This window comes from Cupressus sempervirens, chromosome 2 (genome assembly GCF_028749045.1).
Source record: "Cupressus sempervirens isolate cs-2001-9-10 chromosome 2, ASM2874904v1, whole genome shotgun sequence".
Classification (NCBI taxonomy): Eukaryota; Viridiplantae; Streptophyta; class Pinopsida; order Cupressales; family Cupressaceae; genus Cupressus; species Cupressus sempervirens.
In genome coordinates, this window is record NC_143119.1 from 380,809,837 (window position 1) to 380,833,393 (window position 23,557).

The 23,557-nt window shown below is 34.9% G+C and overlaps 1 protein-coding gene across 6 annotated transcripts in view; it reads left to right on the forward strand.

The window, feature by feature from the left end:
• Positions 1 to 23,557, forward strand: part of LOC149572725 (protein ROOT HAIR DEFECTIVE 3-like) — a 222,895-nt gene that overhangs the window by 73,650 nt on the left and 125,688 nt on the right. Inside the window, exons 1-2 of one of the 6 annotated variants that reach the window (XM_089813818.1) lie at positions 1,940 to 2,067; positions 2,366 to 2,469. The exons of 1 other annotated variant lie outside the window; for it this stretch is intronic. The gene's annotated coding sequence lies outside the window, so the exon portion shown is untranslated. 4 more of the 6 variants (XM_089813817.1, XM_089813816.1, XM_089813821.1 and 1 more) reach the window with 4 other exon arrangements.

Consider the following 23,557-nt stretch of genomic DNA (forward strand, 5'->3'; position numbering starts at 1 on the left):
CTAAAATGGGAGAAGGTTAGTGTGATATGAATGCTATGATATCGATTTCCTTGATAAATATAAAGAATTTGTAAGATTTCTATGGAGATTGACTTATGTGGTTAACACATTCTTCTTTTGACCACAAATTTTGAATCCATATTATTTTTCCATGACTACAAAGGATGTAATATGATGATATATCATCTAGTCAAATCTACCTCAAAAGAGATATCTAATTGGAAAGTCTTAGATTGAAGCGCGCTCCCACAAACTGCAGTGTTTTTCCCAAAATGATTGGTTACCGCTATACACTAGTTGAAAACATGCGACATAAGTTTTATGTTATAAATTATAATTATTTAAGCCTTCACTTTCTAAAAATATATTTGCTATGGATAATTGACTACATGAAACAAAAAAAACTTAAAAAGAGCCTCTAATATTAGTGTTCACGAAATCCTTATTAGTTTTATTTTTATTTTTTATTTTTTGATGGAGGGTTCAGACCTGTGAGGCAGCCCAGCGAAGCACGAAGCCTGCAAGCTACCAACCAACAAAGGCCACCTAGACATTTTAGGAACCCAATACGGGTCCACTCGTGCCTGAAACCTCGTCAGCTTAGAGCCAAGAAACGAGGAGCATCCACGCTGCCAAATTTGCTCGGGGTCATCCCTTATTATTAGTTCCTGCCATAGGCAGGAATACTTATGCATTCATGTCACTCTAATATGACATTAACACTGGCCAATCAAATCAAAGAATTTAAAACATTATATGAAATTTCAAATGTTTATATCATTTTCTAATTTTTCATTATTTTATAAATCATATTTTTCATCCATTCTATTGGTCCATACTATTATTGGTGGGGGAGAAAATTAATTTTTTTCCACAAAAATACAAATATTTTTTAACTTCATGAATGCATTAATTACAACTTTATCTTCACATTTGTTGATTAAGATTTTTTTTTCAATCATTTTATCTTCCACCTCACACAACATGTCTAATCAATATTAATTCTCACTAACAATATAATTTCAATATGTTATATCTTTGTATTTGAATTTCTAATTTTTTTAAAACTTTGATTTTTTAATAAATGTAATTAAATTATTACTAGTATTTTACTTTTAAAAAATAAATCAAGCAATATTATTTTTTAATTATATTTTATAATAGTGTTTGTAATATGTATAATTGATAAGTGTTACAATTTGTAAATTATATCATTTATTATTATTAATATTTTATATTTAAACAATTTATCATTTAGTTTAAATATATTTAAAACTTAAATATATATTTTAATATTAAATTAATAATTATATTTTACATCAAAAAAACATACTAAAGGAAATAATCACAAAAACGAAATAATTCAATTCTAAAATATATGTAAATTATTATTAAGTTTTTATAAACTATATATTAAAATTAAATAGTTATATTCTATTTCTTATTTATTACATCATATTTATTCATCAACATCAAATTTATATGTATTAATCATTGAGGGAGTTTTTCCAACTACTTATGGTTCTCTAGTAGCATGCATAACATGCTTAAACATATAATGTGATACTCCAAATGCTTCATCACTTCTTCAAGTTCTATAATTCAGATATTGGTATGGATAACTTTCCTCATTGCACATCTTTTAAGTTGTCAATGTAGAAGGTGCAAATTTGTCTAAAGCATATGTATTGATCGTAGTATGATATTAGGTAGTTAGTGCCATATTGGGTACTTTGGCCTCTTATTCTTGAGCTTAAATACTCAAATATATAATAATATGACACGAGAACTTAATAACAAATATGAGTCATTCTATCTGATCACAAGCGCATTTCTAAGCAAAAATTAATGCATTCACAATGTTAATTTAGAACTATTTAACCTTATTCTCACTCATCCACACCTCCATAACCATTATGCGTTAGGCAGGAACTCTGACGCATCGCGTCTCTTGTTACTAAATGAAAACTTTTAAATTCTTTGTACTCACAGTCCACCTCATTGTGCGATTGCAAGTTTTCTCGAGCCCTACCCATTGCACGTGCTAGTTCATTAACATTCAGCAAAGTACATATCTGAACGGCCACTTATCTCTCACTTGCAGGCTACGTATACGATCTTTTCTTTAGGAGTCGTCCATCGTCCATGAATCTTTTTTAAAAAGGAAAAATCGAATATTCTAACAATTATGCTACATTTGATTCTGAGAGTCGTTCCTGATGTTTCTAGGAGGTGCAGTGATTGCCCTCCACTAAATTTCTTTTTTAAACATAGATTGATTGACAACCTTAGCTTGTCGCGTTAATTTTATTCAATTCTTCAAGCATCTCATGTATCGGCCACTTAAATGTCGGCGTCCTCGCAGGTAGCACGGAAACCTAATTGTTTTGTCCGTGCGGCAATCGAAGACTCCTGGCGTGATTTCTAGGGTTCCTAATCTTATTGTCATTGCAGGCCGTGGTTAACCGGGTACATTTTTGTTGAACTGTTGGATTTACAATGTTATATTTTACCGGTGTACTTTTTTTTTCTGTCACTGTCGGAAGTATTGACGCGATCATCGAATTTGCATAATGAGTTTCAAGGTTCATATACATGGTCATTCACTGTGTTGGAATTGTGGTGTACGTTTGAATGTTTTGTTCTAATTCCTCTTGCTTATAGCGGGTTAGCATGAGCCATTCTCGTGATAGCTCAATCGGGTTGTAATTCTAAGTGTAATTAAGTGGCGTGGTTTTAAGCTGTTAATGCTTTAAGGAAATAAGGTTCAAAGCTAAGTTTTGTAAATAAAAAATAGTTATTTGATGAACTCTTTAGAACATACTGTGTGGCCCTTATCATAAGTTGTTCATGTCTTGTGGGTTTCATTGGAGTTTTTCTTTTACATAATTTATGCTCAGTTAGGGCCACGACAACATGGACGAATAATAATTCTGTATATTTTTGTTGTTCTTTTATTAAAATGGCGTTGGTGATTCCAAAATCTGGTGCAAAGCATATGATATGAATGGACCGCCATTTGAGATTTATATATTTGCGCACTAGTATTCTTAACAGGGCAATCGGAGTGGGAAAAAGGTGCAAGTTTGATACAAGTTTTGAGGAAGAGTGTTCATAGTGGCAAAATTCACGAGGGCAAACCCACACTCACTTATTCATTCCATTTACAATGTACATTCATGTACAATCATGGATATGAAAATTAAACTATTGCTTATTACACCTATCAGCTTTTTGCATGAGAATATCGGTTAATACTTCCCCTGATAACCCATTTCTTATTTAGTCAACATTTGGACTTTTTAGAGTTTATATTGTGTGCTATTTTAACAATAATGATCATAATTTCCCTAGTTCTACAAACGAGTCATGGATCAAATGTTGTTCAGTAACTTGTGAATCTTTCTCCCTGGCCTTTTCTAAATAAATGTTCCAGACAGGATGTCCTGTTGATGTAAACCCATCTTTTTGTATTCTCATACTAATCTTCTACTTGATTGTACTTTTACTCGTTTGAAAAATCAATCATATTTATTCAATGGAAATATGAATTGACATTGATTAATGGAGCATAAATCCATGGCGCACCTCTGCAAAATTTTAGAGATAAACTATTCTTTAGCAAATGTCAGATTGTAACCAGAAGTCGGGTATAAAATAGTGGAATTGATTTCAACAATAGTTAAGTGGGACAGATAGCAGAGGTGACAGCAACACAATAATAAGAATTTAACTTTTCATAAACCTTTCTAATGAAGGATAAAGTTCTGAGCTGGAAATTCTTAAATCAAGGGATTCAGGTATCAATCAAGGAGACACTTTCAATGTTTTTGTGGGAAATTAGAAAATAGAAGATTTTTTGTGAAACTCATATTACTTACAAACTATGGAAATGTGCTTGGATTATATTTATAATCATCTTTGGTTATTGTTTGAATGGTTTATTTGCAGGCATTTGGGTACTTCTGTATAGATGATATTTTAAAAGAAGATGCAGTTAACTTCAAGTTGCAGACTGATTACAACTTTGCTTAATTCATTTTACAAACATCGTTGTGGGTCTTGTGGTCCCATGTACTAAAAATGCTTATTATAGCAGAAATATTTTGTGGTTCCTTTTTGGTGTGAGCATGTATAGGTGAGGAAAGGTTTTTGAAGAGGATGGAAATCAATGTTAACGTATTGTCTACTAATGTTTGGAGCACAGTTAAAAACTTGAACCTGACAAAAACTTGTCCCAGAGTTGGTAAAAGGTGAAATTTGCAATTATTAAAATTACATAAATCTGTATAATCATCTTAAAATCTATGCTCCACGGGGATGTGCCCCTTGGGTTTTGACTTGCTTCTGTCCCTGGTATGCTATGGGGACAGGGGGACGCCATTTTCCCGCCCCGCACCCCCCCCCCCCCCACTTTTTCCTTCTGGGAAAAAATCAGAAATATTTCTGAAACTGCAATTGTTTTTTGGCTGGGTACATGGGTATGGCTAAAGGTACTGGGTACAGCCTAGCTGTCCTTCAACTGTTCCCAGTATGGATAGCTGTGCATGGTGGCCCAGCAAGAAAGGCAATGTGCACAACATGAAAAAAACATTTAAAAAAAATGCTTCTTTGGTTTGCAAGCTCCACGTGCTCATTAAAGGTTATTCAAATAGTAGAATCCCTAATGTGAAGGATAAACCAACTAAAACAATTAAAAAGAGTTCAGTTTGTTTGTTTTTGCTAAGGAGAAAAACAGCTTGTGAGGGAGTAAACAGCACTTGCAAGAGGAGGTTTTGGCATCAAATCTTCTTCATTAGAGGCATGTAAAAGACTTCATCTTTTTTGCTTTTGCTAAGGAGAAGAAGAACGGCTTGTGAGGGAGTGAATAACATTTGCAAGAGGAACCAATGCCGGTCTTGTGGGGAACATGGAGCAGAGTACAGAGCACGGAACCAGCCGGGAAGATCCTCAGAAAGAGACTGGAATCCAAGAAAATCAGGGGGACCAGATGCATTTCCTCCCCACGATCTAGGAGGAAGAGGCCAACCAGAAGGAAAGTGACGCTGCAGAAACCCTGCAGGCAATGGATAAGAAGGGAGACTAGTCTGCCCACTAGGCTCTATTCCTGGCCTTTGTTTCTCAAGCTTCGGGCCTTTTTGTTTCTGACCTTTTGAGGCAGCTTTTTTCCTGTCTTTTCTGCTTTAAGTTGTTTTATGCTGTAAAACTTTGGGTTTTAGGATCCCTGTAAAACCTGTTTTCCTAATAAAAAACATTTGCAAGAGGAGGTTTCAGCATCAAATCTTCTTCATTAGAGGTATGTTTTTGGCTATTACTTTTAGATTTTTTCAAAATTTTCAACAAATAGGAATGGCATTGTGAGTTTAGTTTTTCAGTTTTGAACTTGCAGCCTTATTTGACTCTCTAAAATAAAATAAAATCATGAGCAACAGTGGGAGTGAGTGGAGAAGTGATGTTATGAAAGTTCAAATGGAACAAACATCTCATAAAAATAGATCTAGGAGTATAGCATCCATTGGGGGTGGTAGGGTATGGTAATATAGAAAATTCTCCTCCACTTCACTACAAGAGTTGATAAGGATAAGAAAAAAGTTCCAAGATTTGCAGGGTACGTGAGTGCGATTTGTCTCACAAATAATATAGGGGCAGGTATGCTAGAGTCTATTGCCATCTTTTGTTGATAGATGGTATGGGGGTGGGGGCATGGGGAGGGCGGCGGAGGTTGCAAAAATAACACAAGTACAAAAACTTTAGGCAACTAGGTTGAATATGGAGGGGAAGGTATTAATTAAAGGGACTTAAACAAAGAGTTTGCAATCAAGTATGTTGATGAGTACAAGATTCATGGATGATGCTTCTCACAGGAAAGAAAGTGCCAATCCTATTTCTCGTAAAGGAAAGGCAATGACGACTAAGGGAGAAACTAATGTTGCTGATTTGTTTGACATGCAAGCATGAGAGGTAGGTGAAGCATATATTGCTAAGTTTCTTTATGCTCATGCTATACGATTCCATGCCTCACATTCATCATATTTCAAACAAATGTGCAAAGATACTTGTGGTGCTGGTCTCTCATTTGTTCCACATGGACTAACTAAACTACGCACCACCCTTCTTGATAGAGTACTCTAAAGTGAGCATTTGGATGGAGGATGTGCGATGTACATGATTGATGGATGGATGCTCCATCATCATGGATGGGTGGACAGATATCAAACATTGGCCACTCATCAATCATATTGTCACTAGCACATTAGGTTCTTATTTTCTTAGAGCAATAGATTGTTTAGGGAAAAGGAAGTATGCAACCTTCAAGTTTCAGATTTTGAGAGATGCAATAGAAGAGGTTGGACCCTCTGATATTGTGCAAGTAGTCATCGATTCAACTTGGTTGTGTAAGTTAGTTGGATTGATGGTCGAGGGTGCATAGAAGCACTATTTTTTAACCCCATGTTGTATGCATGCATTGAACAATACCTAGAAGGACATTGGGATAATTGATTGGGTGAAGGCAAAGGCATCAGAGGCTAGATATAAGGAAATCGACAATGAAGATGATGCTACCAAACTTTACGCTTGGTGGCTTACATTTACTAATCTTCATGGTCTAACTTTTAGTAGACTAGAGGCAAGGATTGATAGAGCTACATTATCTCAACATGATCCTATTGGATGGTGGACGTGTCATTGTAGGGATGTACAAGAGCTAAGAGGGATTGTTCTTGAATATGGAACTACTCTACTCACCCAACTACTTATCCCTCCCATTCGTTTTGCTAGTGTATATAGAATTACTCTACCCACCTCTACCTTGATTGAGTTTGGCTATCAATCTGCACCTAGATGTGCTTCAGCCTATGCTTCAAAATATAAGAAAGGAAATTTTTCTTATACTCAAATGTTATATTGTATATGAATATTCTGCCCATAAAGGAAAGATAAAGGATCAACTTGGAATGATAAGTTCTAGAAGAAAGCACATATGGATCGACTTAAGGAAGCTTCTAGAAGAAAACATAAATGATCAACTTGAACACACAAGAAGGCATGAAAGTGCTGCCACATAAGAACTTCTAGAAGGAAGCAAAAGAAAGCCAATAAGGTTTCTCTAAGAGAAATTGACCAAGTTCAATAATGGAAGAAATAAAAGAAAGCAAAACACAAAAGTAAAGCAAGTTGGTCCCTTCTTGATTGTTAGGAATAAGGTGTCTCAACCTTGGATAATTCCTATTCTTATTATTTGTTTTGTAAATGTATTTTTTGCAAATAATGTAATTAAGTGTGAGTGTACATGTCTAGTTGGCATGTTGATGTGGCACTCCACTTGTATGTGTCGGCATCCTAAATTGTGTGTAAGGAGATCATGGCTGAAACGGTTATGACAGATTCCTATGATGCATAAGAGCTATCTCTAGAAGATTTGATGATGGGTGAAGACGTGAAGACATGTGGCAATTGATTTTTGAGTATTGTACACTTGAGTCTCCAACTCACGCACAGGGTTCCTATTTTTCTAGAGAATGGTAAAACCCTAATACAATTGTTCTTTGAAGTTGCCCTAAAAAGGGAAAGCACATGATATAAGTGTTTTTAGGATTGTAGATAGAAGAGAGAGAAAGTGTATAGTTGGTATGGAATGTTGATACTGAATTGGTCTTCTGTGTCCTGAAAGAACTTGCACTGCAAGTGTGTTGTAACCTTTTGTGTTGAAGATAATACATTGTGCAAGTTTTGGAGGGGTGGGGTTGTTTTACCGAAAGGTTTTTCCCCACCGTCATATCTTTGTGTTTATGTGTTTTCTTTCTCTATTTGTTTTCTGTATTCATGGTTGACTGCAATATTATTGTTTACATAATATCGAATCTGAAATTGTAAGGATTTCCTAGGAATTTGCACAATACTTTCCTTAAGGGATTAGTGTAGGAAGCTGTTTTCGCACCTGAGTTTCCTTACATTGATATCATCGTTTCCTATAAATACAAGAATTTGGCATTATATTCATTCACAAGCAAGAATTGCAGCTCTACAGTTAGCTTTACTTGTCAGATTTTGGGCGATTTTTAGATTGAATTCCATGATTATTGATGATCATTCCTTGGAATCTTCATGTTTACTGGATGAATTTCTAGTCAAATTTCAATTCCTTCCAAGAGGAGAGGCAATATTTATATGATTAAAAATGTTCAAAGGTTTAAACTTTTTCTAATCTGATTCACAGGTTCTAATAAGTTTATGCAGCTTTGAAGGGGGTTTTCATTCCATATTCAAGATTTTAATCTGAATATTCTCATAATTTGGGCAGATTCAATGTTTCCATCCTTTGTTTTCATACCCAGTCTTAATTCCTGATTGAAAATTCAAATTTTAGAACATGAAAATGCAATTTGAAATTAGAGATATAATTAGACTTAAAATTCGACACATTGCATTTGCAAATTCCATATCCTCTCCTAACTTTTTTTTTTCATTTTTTCGAGAGTTAGATGTCAATACAATGAGGAAAATATAGCGAAGTAATTTCTCAAACCAAGATAAAATCCACCTTGAAAAGATGAGAAATTTGTCCAAGACATGGCGAAATCCTCATCAAGGCATGAAGTCCATTCAATAATTCATGGAAACTCTTGTGACTAAATGAAGTCTGCTCATTCCTATTTGCAAGCCAAGTCTGCCAAGCCTAGGATGACTTCAAATTTGGTTCAAGTATTTTCAAGTTAAAGAAATTTCACAATTCTAAATGAAGTCCTCCCAAGGAAAAACAAGGAAAATCTTTAATTTATGGTGAAATATGCTCTAGAAATGAGGAAGAACGTATTTCTAAGGAGGAAGAAAATATCTTTAAGTGTTGGAAATTCCTCAAAGGTCATCAAAGTCCATTATGGAGAGAGATTTTATAGGAGAAAGTTAGGTTAAGTCAAGGAAAATCCTCAATCAATGATGAAGTCTGCTAAGGCTAGGTTGAAACATTGGCTAAGTGTTGACAATCTAGGTGATTAATGCTAACCAAGAGATGAAATTTACTCATTTGGAACCAATGAAAAGTTAGAGAATTGTGGAGTCCAAACCTGCTTGGGGTTGAAATCATCACGCATCTAGAGAAAACTCCAAGATGAAAAGAGGAAAAGACAAAATTTTAAAGGGAAAATGTAAGTTTATGCATAGTAACAAAGAGGTATAAATTTCTAAGAGAGAAAGTGTGAATTTTGCAAAGAGAGGATTTTTAGAGGATGGAATCACTAAGGAAGCAATGGTGAAAATTTCATAAGTATGAGAAATTTCCTAAAAATCAGACATAGAAGTGCAGTTCCAAGGATGTGACCTTATTATTTGTAGAATTCAAAAGGCCACTACTAGATTAAAGGAAAGATTGGTAGAGTCATTTTAATGAGTTATTGACAATTTTCTCAATATCGTTTTACAAGGGTAATACAACCTTGTAATAGGGAAAGCATTCACAATCAAGAGCTTCATCACCTTTTTAAGATTATCAATCAAGGAAGAAGTATTGATGTCTAAGGAAGGTTTCAAAGGCATCTATGAATTTCAAAGTTCACACAAAGAACTCCATAATCTTGGATTGAAGATGCAAAAGCACATTCGAAAGGGAGAAAGTTCCGAGTTAAAGGAGATTTCAAGACGATGTAATTTGGGAATATTTTTCCAAATTCCCAAATTCCTAAAATTGAAGAAATGTTCAAGGCTAACTTTATTGAAAGAGATAAGCATGTTGGCGTTACAAGTTACAACCACTTATCTCCCCCAATCAGATAATCTCATGCTTGTGTTGTCTAGGTTTATTGAATATGTTGTCGAGGATTAGGGTTTCTTTGTTCGAGAGAAAGCTCCATTTGATTTGTTATGTTTTTATTGGTTTTTATTTGATATTCATTGTAAACCCTAATTAGGATATAGTTGTCTAAATCGTAGTTGATCTTAAATTTATTTGTACCCTTAATATGTTTTGAACTCCTATATAAACCCCTCCCATTTCATTTGTAAAGAGAGATTCATAGATGTTGCATATAGTTGTCTAAATCGTAGTTGTTGATCTTAAATTTATTTGTACCCTTAATATGTTTTGAACTCCTATATAAATCCCTCCCATTTCATTTGTAAAGAGAGATTCATAGATGTTGCATAAAACACTTCCTAAGTAAGTACTTTTTCAATTGTTGGTGAATTTAATATCTTTCGCAAGTTGCAGGGTTTCTTGTCTCTCAGTTAGAGTAGATTTTATTTTCAAGTTGTTAAAGTGAATGAAGGATTTGATGGTAATATTCATTGTGGAATCAATATGTTCATACTTTTGATAGTTGGATGATTTTCAACTACTGTGCAAAGTTAGTTTGAACTTGTGATAGAAAAACTTAACATTCATTAATGTATTATTATTCGCATGTTGGTGAATATTATGATGTGAAATTCCTTAGAACACCTTAGAATATTGTACCATTCTTGTGAACTTGATGATTTTGGCAAAAAAATGATAGGTTTTAGTTTCCACTTTTTGTAGTCTCATCTCTAGATTGCATTTTACTTAAGAAATATTTGTAAGCATTAAACCTGAAAAATCCCCAAAATAAAAAAGGAAATTAAAAAATTGAAATCTTGATTAACCAATTACATCCCTTGGAGGTTTTCAACAAATTGTCTTACCATAAGAGTCTATCTAGATCAACAAAAACCACACGTATGAATCTTTTAGTCAACACATATTATCGCACACTTTGTCTATTTAACACATTGGAGGCTTTGTTCAAGAGAGGATAGTGTACCCCCTTGACCCCCTTGGTATTTCATTTTGTGTTGTTTGTGTCATAAAACACACACCAACACCTCTCAAATATAAAAAAGGAGGATGATACTAATGGTAACTTTAGGTTTGTTTGGTGTTGTATTCTCTAGCTATTTGTTCTTGGCTTGTTATATATGGCCTATTGAGTCCTTGAATTACCAATAAAACTTTTTTATTTATTTAAAGCAAAACAAACAATAGTATTCCCTAATGAACTGGGTGCTAGTTGCTTTTCCAAAAGTTGTGTGTATGCTTGGCATTCTTGCATTTGAACCTTAACACCATAGACCTAAGGAAGGTAAACAAGGTAAACTTTAAGAAACCCCCCTCCAGAAAAAGATAATTATTGGCGAATCTTTCATTATTTTGAAAAACTAAATTATTTTTATTGGCGAATCTCTTAATTTTTTAATTTTAAATATTGTTTACATTGGTGATTATTTTGGAATCATAATTTTTGAGTAGAAAATATTGGCGAATCTCAATAATAATAGGAAGTTTGCTAATCGTCATGGAATATTACAAATCAAAATTGGACATGTTTTATCTCATGGAAATTATGAGGATAATTACATTATATTTTGAATCAATAGTGAAAACTAAATATTGGTAATATATTCCTAAAGTAGCTAATAATTATGATAATTATTGGTGAATTAATTTTAATTTCTTCCATAATATATAATATTTAGGTGAATCAAATCTGATCATGTATCGAATATTGTGGCGAATCTTTGAGTTTAATTTTTTTAATAAAATAAATTATTGAGTGATTTTAAATATTTTAGAACTAAATATAATAAAAATGTGGTGATTTAGGTTCCATTAAATCTTAAATTATTAGCCAAATTACTAGCAAAAATTTTCTAAAATTCACAAAATTACGAATATTCACCACTAAAAAACACTCGAAGGTAAACATATGACTTGAGGCAAAGGGTGAATTGTAAGTGCAATGAGAAAGATAATGATAAATAGAGGCATTAGAGGGTGGAATGAATGTTGCTCGAGTAGGCCAAGCACCTCATCTCTAAGGTCTCAAGTGACCCTCCCTTGTCTTATTGAAAATTAAGACGCCATTAAGGAAAACTAAGCCTGCTTTTCTCAATTGTAAGATAAATACTTGATTCATGCATGATTGAGGGGTAACATGTGTATTTGTCAACCCAAATTGTATGATTAAGAAATCATAGTACCCATAATGACACTTGAAGGTTGTTTTATGCATATCCTCATCTCTAACTCTTATTTGAAGATACCATGGTCCTAAGTCAATCTTGGAGAAGTACATTCCTGATATGTCAACTCAGTGATTTTGGGTATGGAGTAGCGATACTTTGATTGTCTTTTTGTTAAGGTCTTATAAGAATGTACATCCTTATAGTCCCATTTGTTTTCTTAACATTCAACACCATGGATAAAGCAAATGGGTTGTAACTAGGTTGAATGTGCCCAGTGTCAAATAAATATTTAATTGCTTTCTCTATCTCCCTATGTCCCCTAGTGCGACTATAAAAAGTGGTGATGGCGGGTTTTGCTCCTTAAGTTCAATCACATGTTTGAAGCCCCTATTCAGTGGTAAGCTTGCAATGTTTATCCAAAATGGATTGAATATCAACGTGACAGGATCTCCCATCTATGGTTGGACCTGTATTATTATTCAAGCACTCTATTGACCGAGCCACTTGGTTTCTATGGAAAGATGAAACCATCATAGGGCTTCATTAAAAAAACTATGTGCATCTATCAACTTTGCATTTGATTTGGAATTGAACTCCAAGTTTTGATATTTTTGTGTGTATTTGCCAAGTGCAATCATTGTGCTCCCAAAACCAACCTGATCTCATCAATGGGAATAACATAGAAGTCATCTATCGTCTTTTATCCTTCTAGAGTAAACCCCATAATAACAAGAATTCGGCAATTCGATTCAAGCCAAACGATTTTTTGTGAATCGGTGAATCAAATCAGCGATAAAGGGTTTATGAAATAAGTTACTAAATTTCAAGGGTTTTTTAAATTTGTCGATTCGTGGCCGATTCGATTCCAATCCATGGCCAATTCCGATTCTCGTTACTTTGGTAAACTCTAAATGCTGAAACCTTTTGTAGCACAAGATGTTATGCTTGTTATCCACTGTATTTTTTAAACCCTTCAAAACTTTCTGTCCTCAAACCCTTCTTAGCCACTGGGCCTTCATCAATGAAATTGTGGGTGCCCCCCTATCAATAAAATTGTTATACTTTGTCCTTGTAAATCTTGAACGCCAAAAGTATGATATGTCGGTGGCCTCGAGAGTGCTACAATTGTGTTCTGTGGAAGCTCTCTTCCGTGGCCTTCTTACTCAACATCCTTAGCTCAAGCTCATGAAATACCAAATCTTTGTCAAAAGGAACCTCTATGTAATGTTTATGCTCCTTTCCCAAATAATTGTGACCTGATTGACATAGTATCTCTACTAGTATGTTTGAAATTTAACACAATATAGCACGTACATATACATAAATTAAACAAGTCTTGCATCGCATTCACCAATGAAATTTGGGAAGTCAACAAACGCAGTTTCAGTGTCTACTCATATATGTGATCAATGTATACTTCTTTATGTGTTAAAAGTAGCTTTTATTGTAAGTGAAACAAATCTTTCTCTGGCATATGTAAATCCCAATTTTCATGTTTTGCTAGTCACCTTGTACACAAGCAAGTGGTAGCCATCTCCTAGTGTCCAAATCAGTCCCTTGGGTGCATGGAGGTGTGATCTGGTGTTCAACAGTGATTTCTTCCTTTTATGGCCTGATGAACTTGAAAAGTGAAAAGTAATCTGGTTGATTCCTTGGCAATTCCCAGTGTGGGAATAGCTTAGAGTAGCAAGGTAGGGGTGGTGTACTATATGGCAGATACATCTCTGAGGAGTTCCTCACAAAATTGTAAAAAGGACTCAATGATAGCTGTAATCAATAGCTGCCCAAGAAAGATGAAAGGTACCCACAAATATGCCTGTTTTAGTCTGCCAATGAGGGACACTAAGTCATTCCAATAATCTGAATGTAGGTTGGCCCTAAGCAAGAATAATGATATAATTAGTATTAATAATTATGATTATCTCTATTTTATACTTATATTTTGATGTAGGAGCATCTTGCATGGGAAAATTTGAAAAAAAAAAAAAAAATAATAATGGAGGAGAGAGAAAGTGACGAAAATTAGAGGAGAAATAATAAAAAAAATAAAAAAGGGAAAATAGGAAAAAATAAAAAATAAATGGTTGTCATTCCATTTATCGAGGTGTGTGGGTAGAATTCTAGAAAGTTATGAATATTGTAGAAAGTTGTGGATATTGTAGAAGGTTATAGAAGGTTGTGGATATTGTGTAGGAGGAAATCTAGATGGTTGTGGATAAGCCATGCATGGGGTGGTAAGTGCCTATTTAAGCAAGGCATATGAGCATTTCTAATCAAGCTTGAGAAGTGGAAGCTCGAGAAGGAGAAGCTTGAGAAGTAGAAGTTGTGGAAAGTGTGAAAGAGAAAGAGGAAGTGAAGAGTGAGTTTTCTTGAGTCTGTGGACAGAGCACCGAATGTGAGGCAGTTTACAGCAGGATTGTGATGGAGTTGTGAGTGTGTAGACAGAGCGCCGAATGTGAGGTAGTTTACACTTGGATCTTGGATAAGGTTGGAGAAGAGCTAGTGACTGCAGTTTAGAAACAAGGAGGTTGCTTGGTGGCTTGCGAACAGAAGTTGATTTCTCAGAGGTTTCTACCAGAGTGTGGATCTGGGCTAGCTTGGATTTGGATTGGATCTTGAGAGATCTTGTAGAAATGTTATTGTAATTGCTAAGGATTTCCAAAATTAATAAAATTTCTTGGGAAGCATTTGTTCTCTCTTTATCTTCATATTGTTGCATTCTTGGTTATGAGTTGGTAAGGGTGGTGTGGCCCTTCGTCAGTGGTATCAGAGTAGTACTTCATCAAGTGGTATCAGAGCGTACCGTCGTCATATTCTTATAATCTAGTGTTTAAAATTAAAAACATATTTTAGGCAATTAAAATGATGCTCACTGTGTGTAAAGGAAAAGAACATGACATATTGGCATTATTGCATTGATATACATGGTCTAGCCTCTCCCTTTTTGTTGGTGTATGTCTATTTAGCTCCACACTGGCAGATGGTGGGGCATTTTTTCTTGTTGATGGGCTTTGATGGCGTCCAACTTAGTGCTTTTGATCTCTCTTAGTTTTCAAGGAGTGGAAATCTAAGATATTGCAACAAGGTCAGATTGTCAATCATATCCCCATTACCATGAAACATGGGAAGAGTGAGCTTACTGTCGATGTTAGTTTTGTACCACTACATAACATATAGCAATTGAACACTTGATATGGGATATCAAACACTCAATTCCTCTCTTGAAAAGTTAATACTCATAAAGACATGAGAAAAACTCCAATGTTCCTTGCACTTGTGGATACTAACTTAGTTATTGATGTGATTTGTTGGTGATCACGTAGGCGGCCTTACATTGCTCATTCAAGGATAATTTGGGTTTTGGGATGATGGCGATGATGATGGTTTTGTATGAGTGCCAAATGATGTTGATGGTGGTGATGATGGGGGTGTGTTTAACAATGATGCTTCTCCTTACTTCCTTCCTTAAAGCTCCAAATACTAAACTATTCACTGCTATACTCCTACTCCTATGAATGGAAAAATTAGCAAATGGATGGGGATCGAACCTAATGAAAGCTAACCATCGGCTTTACCTCTATAGATGCAATGATTCAAGGGAAAAGACTAGTTTACCACACAAGGCTTCCCAACAAGCTGCTAGGATGCTAGTGGCCTAGTTATAGATCTCTATCAAACATCCACTAATATCACCATGCAACTATTCATCTACTCTTACTTAACAACCTTCTTGAAATAAAATATATTTTAGCAACTTCAAAGGAAATCTAATTCTAACTATTGGAAGTAGAAACCATGCAATAACAACAAATGTTCTTAATCACCATGCAAGTCACAACAATGATAAAGAGAGGCAATTTTGGTATTATCTTAGCAACAATTTTCTTCAACCCTTTACAAATGAGAGCAAATGGCCTTATATAGAGGCCAAAATTACAACCGACGGTAGAGATAAAGAGCCAAAACCAACGATCCAGATTGGATCCTAGAAACCCTAATTAGGGTTGCCACCCCATCGGCCAATGAGAAGACGCCACCTCATGAATGGATCAATGAAAAAAAGAAGTGGCAACCAATGAGAAGGCACCAAAATGGTAGCCAATCAGAATTAGACACCTATCCTACCCAAGAAGAAGGATAATTTGCTAGTTGGGCTTACATGAAATGATCTTCTAATATAGTTCTACCCTTTTCTTTCATCCTTTTAGCCAAAATAATGAACTTGGCTAGCTTGTCGTTGACCTCATGGAAGGGCAAGGTGTATGTTTCATCTTGAGCTCAGCTAAATTCATCATGTTGCTCGTTGCTTGTAGTGTTTTCTCATGATCCTTCTCATATTCTTTCGCGTATCCGATAAAGGCATTGAGAGAGGCAATGGGTTCCTTCTTGATGGCAACCTTGCTGAACTCATCCAATCTTGATCCAAATTTTGTCTCATTGACATTCTGCTCTTTGATATCTTCAAAATCAAGTGCAGCCCCAACATCGCTCATCATGGTTGAAATGGAAGTGCCAACGCCTGGGCTGTGCTATGCAATCTCGTTCTGTACCTCTTCAAGTATTCTCAATCTGATAGTCAAGGCTACAAATGAAGACTCCACTATACTTAATCTTCCATCTATCAACTTGGCTCCCTTAACCATCCTGGTCTTTTCTAACCTTCCTATTCCAATTTTGTTTGCATGAATAACCAAGCCTGGCCTAGCCTCAAATATTTTCAAATCACTTCCTCCAAATTTGCTCTTCCTTGAAATTCACTCTTCCTTGAGATTCACTTTTCAATTTTCACCACCTCTAAATCAAATGAAAGAGGTAGGACCCCATATAGAATTGCTTTTGATTTTGCACTGTCCTAAGTTGCAACTCTAAATTCTTGGTTATAATCCTAGCCCAATCAAACCTTCTCTTTCCATTTTCAATTTCATCAATAAAGAAGTACATCTAGTTTTCAAATTGCATACCTTGAGCTACGCCCATGATCTGGCTGAGAAGCACAATGAGATCGTTGTACTCTGATTTAAAATCTGACTTGGTGAGCTTCGACGACTTGGTAACTCCCTTCTTCCCTTCGTGTAACCAATTTTGCTTTAGATGAATGAAGTAGGCCTCCTGATTATCCTGAAATAACTTAGTTGTCTAATTCATCATTACCACTGTCATGCTTTTATACTGAAGAATATTAAATGCTTCTTTGACCACTTGTCCGCTGATGTTGGCTAATACTCTCTTCCCTTCATAAAAAATGATGGACTTAGTAACAATATCAAATCGGGATGCACACTCCATTACCAATTCCGGACAAGCCAAGGTAGGAGGAAAAGTCGCTGCTTGTACAATTCCGCTCTTGTAGATCTTCTTTGCCATGGGGGATTGTTCTTCCTTCAATTTGTCCTTTAACTGTATCATGTTCACTGTACCAATATTGGTATCACTTATTCGCCTCACTTTCGAGAAGAAGGTGGTCTTAGGCATCATGTCTTCCTTGTTTTTTTTGGTATTCGTTCCCTTTGGGTTCTTGCTTGCACTAACATCTACGATCCTAAACACTTATTTCTGCCCCTTCGTTCTAAATGATATGGACTACACTTATCAATCGCCAACCTTCTTTCTATCAATGGAATCTAACTTATTTTTGCCTCACCAAGTCCTATCTCTACACTTATCAATCTCCAACCTTCAACCTAGGGGTGGGACTACCACTTATTTCTGCCTCTTCGTTACCTTAGGATGGACTACACTTATATCTCCTAACTTCAACCTAGGGTGGTCTAGCTTATTTCTGCCTCTCCAAGTGTCCTATCATGAAATCTACATTTATCTCTCCAAACTTCAACCTATCAATGGGATGATGAAGTGGTGGATGATGAATGCAAGAAGAATATAAGGGAAACGAACCAAGCAAGAACAAGGAATAGAAACCGCCTTTAAACCAATCTTCACCTCCGAAAATGAATAGAATTTACCTTAAATATGCCCTTACCAATAATCAAGCCTTCTTCAAGTTCGGATCAGATCTCAAAAATTTCAACCTCCTTGCAAATAATGATGCCCTAGCAAAAATCAGAATTTAAACTTCTTTGAAATTGCGTGTATCTCCTTTACCAAGCAAAATTGCCCAAATCTGGAAATTGAAATTGCAGCCTTTGGAAAGAAGATCAGACCTCAACAAAAATCACCTAAGCAAAAAAATTCAGATCTGCCCCAAAATCTGACCTAGGGTAGAAATTCTCCCAAGATGGAAGAAGAAAAATGCCACCAAGCAAGGAAAATTCTGTCCAAATTAATCGCTTAAATCTGCAAATTGCCCTTCTAGAGAAAAATCGCTCAACACATGAGGAGGAGAAAGATGGAATGAGGAGATGAGGGGGGGGGGGGGCTCTTATACCAAAATTTCCATGTCCCTCCAAGTTGGTCGACTTAAGTTGGAGGAAAGCAAAATTAAATTAGCATCTTTATTAATGACCCAGATTTAAATGCCATGCTAAAATTACTTAGCGCAAAGTGAAATTAACCTATTTAATTGCCGGTTGTGATAAAAAATTGCAAAATAAAACAAGGAAAGCCTAGGAGATGCCAAAATTTTCATTTAAAAATGTTTTAGCAATTAAAATATCATTAAAATTGAATTTAGCAAGCTAAAATCAATTTTCAATTCCATTTTACCAACTTCTTTCAACATTTAAAAATCTCCTAAGCAATATTTCAACCAATTTAATGAGATTTTACAATTTAATCCACTTTCAATTTTGCAATGCAATTTTAATTTTTTAATGAAAATAACTCATTTTTCTAGCATTCAAAATCAATTTTCCAATTTTAATTTCACTATCAAAAATTTCTTTTTCACCGAAAAATTCAAGATTTTCCAAAACAATTAGATCTAAAAAAATTTTGTTTTGAAAATGTTCAAATGTATACAATTATATCAAATTTTCAAAATCCGTCTAAGTCCAAAAATTTGCAAATTTATCTTGCCGAATATTGTTCTAACCATTAAAAAAAAGTGTTGCTTTTGAATTTGTTTGGCCTAAGGATAAAATTACATGTTTCGAAAATAAAGTTTCGTCGGGTGAAAAAAACAAATCCAACCACATCCCTCTTGGCCTGAAGGCGTTCAAGGTGTAACATTTTCAAATCAAAAAACTTTTGGACAATTCCAAAAAACTTGCCAAGGCAACCGAAAAAAGGGGGTCCCCAAAATTTTGGGGTGATGGTGTGAAAACCTCACAACACTTACTAGTGGCATGTTTCAAATCAACATTTTGATTTCTTTGCCTTCTCTCCTACTTGGGTTTGCTTTGCTCTCTTCTTTGAGTCGTAAATCTATCAAAGGGTAGGTGGTTTTTCACTAGCTGAGGTAATGCCACCCATGTGAATTTTTATGGATCTCTGCAACTAAGCATTGCTTGTTGTGCTATGTGTTTTCCAAATTGCAGCAATCTCTTATTTATATTGAGAATAAATGAAGAGGAGGCATGTCCCTTCATGGGACATGCCTATTCATTAAAATAACTCTCTCTCTATATATATAATATCTCACATATATATCTTCAAGTTTTAGCCTTAGGGTTTATCTAACTAACGTTACCAAACATTAACACTCCTTCTTAGCTAGGGATGATAAACATAGATATTATGCAATTGGTAATATACAGAATGACAAAAATCTAAGAATATCTTTTATCAGAAGCTATCCACCATTTTGATATCACATTTGATATCATGAGTATTGGCCTCCAGAATATCAACATATGATATTCTTCGAATACTTTGAGTAATGATATTTAGAGTAATGGCCTCCTAAATGTCAGGTCACATGACATTCACCAAGTACTCTTTGAGTAATGGCCTCCTGAATGTCAAGTTGCAAGATATTCACCAAATACTGTGAGTAATGGCCTCCTGAACATCAAGTCACATGATATTCACCAAGTACTCCGTGTAATGGGCTCCTGAATGTGAAGTCACATGACATTCACCAAGTACTCAAAATGTTCATAAGATATGTTCACACACATTGTCAATAATGCTTACCATACGATTCCATGGTTTGTTTAAGTAACTTAATCCACCATGTAAGTTATTATCTATTGTGATTTATTTAGACACCATAAGATGTCCATCACAATAGATGGCCATGGTCTATTTAAGGAACTTAATCCACCATGTAAGTTTACAATCTATTATGATTTGTTTTAGACATCATAAAATGTCTATCACAATAGAAGGTTAAGTTATTGAAAGATTGTAACCTTTTAATAACTTTTACAGATACAAATGATAAACACTTCTAAGTTGTCACTTCCTCATAATGTACACAGGAGGTAGGCCCATCAAAATCATGTAGTCACACACAAAGTCTTTCAAACTACCTCTGAATATCAATCGTCTGAGGTCTTTATCCAAAGTTGCCTTCAAAGAAGTGTCAAATTTTCTTTGAGTTTGAAATCAATCTCCCTCTTCCTGCAATAACACTCTCGGAAAAGATCAAGGCAAATAACTCTTATAGTACCTATTGAAATAAAAAATAAGTGAGAGACTGCTATAACGCTCAAGGACAATAATAATATTAGAAGTTGTTATTTTTTGGTAGCTTTAGTTGGATAAACTAATGAAATTAAACTGAAGTTATATATATGTGTGTGTGTGTGTGTGTATTTGTCTGTATGGTTAAATAATTAATTGTTATATTAATCAAATAAAATGAATAGACATGTCCCTTCAAGGGACGTGTCTTTGCATGTATCATCCACAATATAAAAAGAGAGAGATCGTTGCCCTTGGAACACACATACCAATCAGGTAGTGCAATTACATTTGATCCTCTGAGAGCAACATGGTATGAGAGCTAGGTTGTGAATGTAAGATGAGGAATAAAGGATGGATAAAAAAAAATTAGGTTCAAGCCTAATACAAAATAATATGAATGGAGCAAGTTGTATCTAACAAGACAAAACAAATAGGTCCCGATAAAAGACAAAGTGATCTTGAATTAGATAGACATGTGTCTTCTTGCTGTCTTGGTTGTCTATATGGAAGACGATGTTGGTTGAGAAGTTTAATATGAATACAAATGTTTATCTTGTTCTAATCTCACTAACATTATCATTGTCAATCAACTAAAATACCTGATGGAAGTTTCAACCAAACAAACATGCTTATATATATTTTGTGATTCATTCGTTTGAGAGACAGTGAAGGTGTATCAAAATTTTATAGTATTAGATGTGTGATGTATTTATCTTTGTTATTGTGAAGTACAATAATAGTTTCAATTTGAATGGATGTACAAAGAAGAATGTTACGGGGATGGGGTTGAATAGATATTAGTTACAAATAAGAACAAGAGGATGTAACCTCAGATAGTATTAGACTAGTCCATAAAACTCTACTTGTGTGCAGTTGTATAAAGTCATATCAGCACCAGGTCAAAACCTTAGTAGATTAATTTGTAAAGAATAGATTCGTAAAACCAATTGGCATAATCACTCGCCACCACGTAGATTCTGCATGTTTATCAATTGCGAGGTCAACATAAGTCTGACAGAACCACGGGCAAGGAAGTAAGAGAGAAGCAACGAATAGCCTTTGACTAGGAGATCACGGATTGCTGCTAAGAAGAGGCCTCGCGGAAACATGAAGCATTAACATCAGGAAGGGGTGAGTGGGCATTGGTTCCCACACATAAGTAAGGAATTGTGCCATGTTAAGAGTCAAGGATATCTGATAAGGCAGCAACATTGGAGAACACTTATAGATCCCTGTTCATACCGCGGTGGTGAGTTATTAAGTGTGGACACTTGCTACCACAAGTGTATAGAGTGTAAGGTGTAAGCACTCAAGCACTGATTGGCCCAAGGTACATGAATATTAGTTAGCTAAGCGACGTGGACCACAACTAATGCATATACAATAAAAGTTTAGCATTAATAACGTGGAACAAGGAACAGAGGCATCAAAGAAGACATGGGCCCCATCATGGTAAATCTTTTCCTCCGAGAATCTTCTTGCAGGAAAAGAGAGATTGATATCTGATTTAGAGGGAGTTTGACACTTCTTCAAAGGTAAAGGAGATCAGAAATTGATGTTCAAAGGGAGTTTGACACATCCGTCTCAAGTAGTGGATAGAGGATATGTTTCAATTGATCTTTGAAGATCTTGATCATATCAAAAGTAGAGGGAGTTTTGACTTCATGTAAAATTTTTCTATCATGCGTGTGATTGCATGATTTAATGGGTCTACCCTCTGTATACATCATGAGGAAGTGACGACTTCTAGATGATCATGACTTGTATTTGCAGAAATTATTGGAAGGTGACGATCTTACAATAACTTAAGTCATGATATACATTTTATGTAAATGTTGAAACAAATCACGATAAACTATATCTTGTAAATCAACAACTAAGTGTTAGATGTCATTCACTTGACGGTCTATGAGTTGTCTGTATAGATATATAATAGGCATTTGGTGAACATCATGTGTTGATATTCGATATGCCATTACCTTATTGATTTCTTGGTGAATATCATATGTTGATATTGTGGAGGCCAATACTCATCATATCAAATGTCATATCAAACCTTATTGAGTACAATGGTGAATATCATGTGTTGATATTGTGCAGGCCATTACTCAGAGTATTTGGTGAATATCATATGTTGATATTCTAGAGGCCAATACTCATGATATCAAATGTGATATAAAAATGGTGATCTTCTGATCAAAGATATCCTTAAAATCTGCCACTCTTAATATTACTAATGGTGTAATATTATTCTGTGTTTATCCTTCCTCCTCCCTAGCTAAGAGGGAGTGCTAATGTTTGGTAGCTTTTGTTGGATAAATCATGAGACTGAAGTGAAGTTATATATATATAATTTGTTTGTGTGGTTAAATAATTAATTGTTATATTAATTAACTAAAATGAATAGACGTCCCTTGAAGGGACATTTCTCTCCATGTATCATCCACAATATAAAAAGAGAGAGATTGTTGCGTTTGGAACACACATGCCAATCAGGTAGTGCAATTACTTTTGCAATGATCCTCTGAAAGCAACAAGAGCAATTAGATATTCATAATAACATAATTACTCTATGACATTCTTATTCATTAGTAATTCTTTTCCTTGATTATAATTATATTTCATAATTCTTTCTAAATAATATTCGTAACTCACAACAATAATATTAGCAAGTCACTGATTATTAGTGACTCCCATCTAAATCATATATTACTCAATGATAGATGTTGCTAATTATTTTGATATTTATATATATTCATTGCTATGTACCTCCAATACTCTACTTATTGATGTCCTTATGGGTCAGTTGTTTGTACATGGTCCCTTCCTGGTGTTTAACTTGAAAAGCCCTCCTTCCCTCGATTCCTTATGCAGTCACGTGTCCTATGTATGACCCCGTGTCTGCGTTCTGCACCTTCCACCTTTTATATATACAGAGCGCTCAATCTTGTTTTTCCATTCCACGATGATAGCACTACATTTGGGTTGACCAATATATCCATAGCAACATCAATGTCCACAATGACAGTAAAGTCGGTAGGTGGCTAGGACA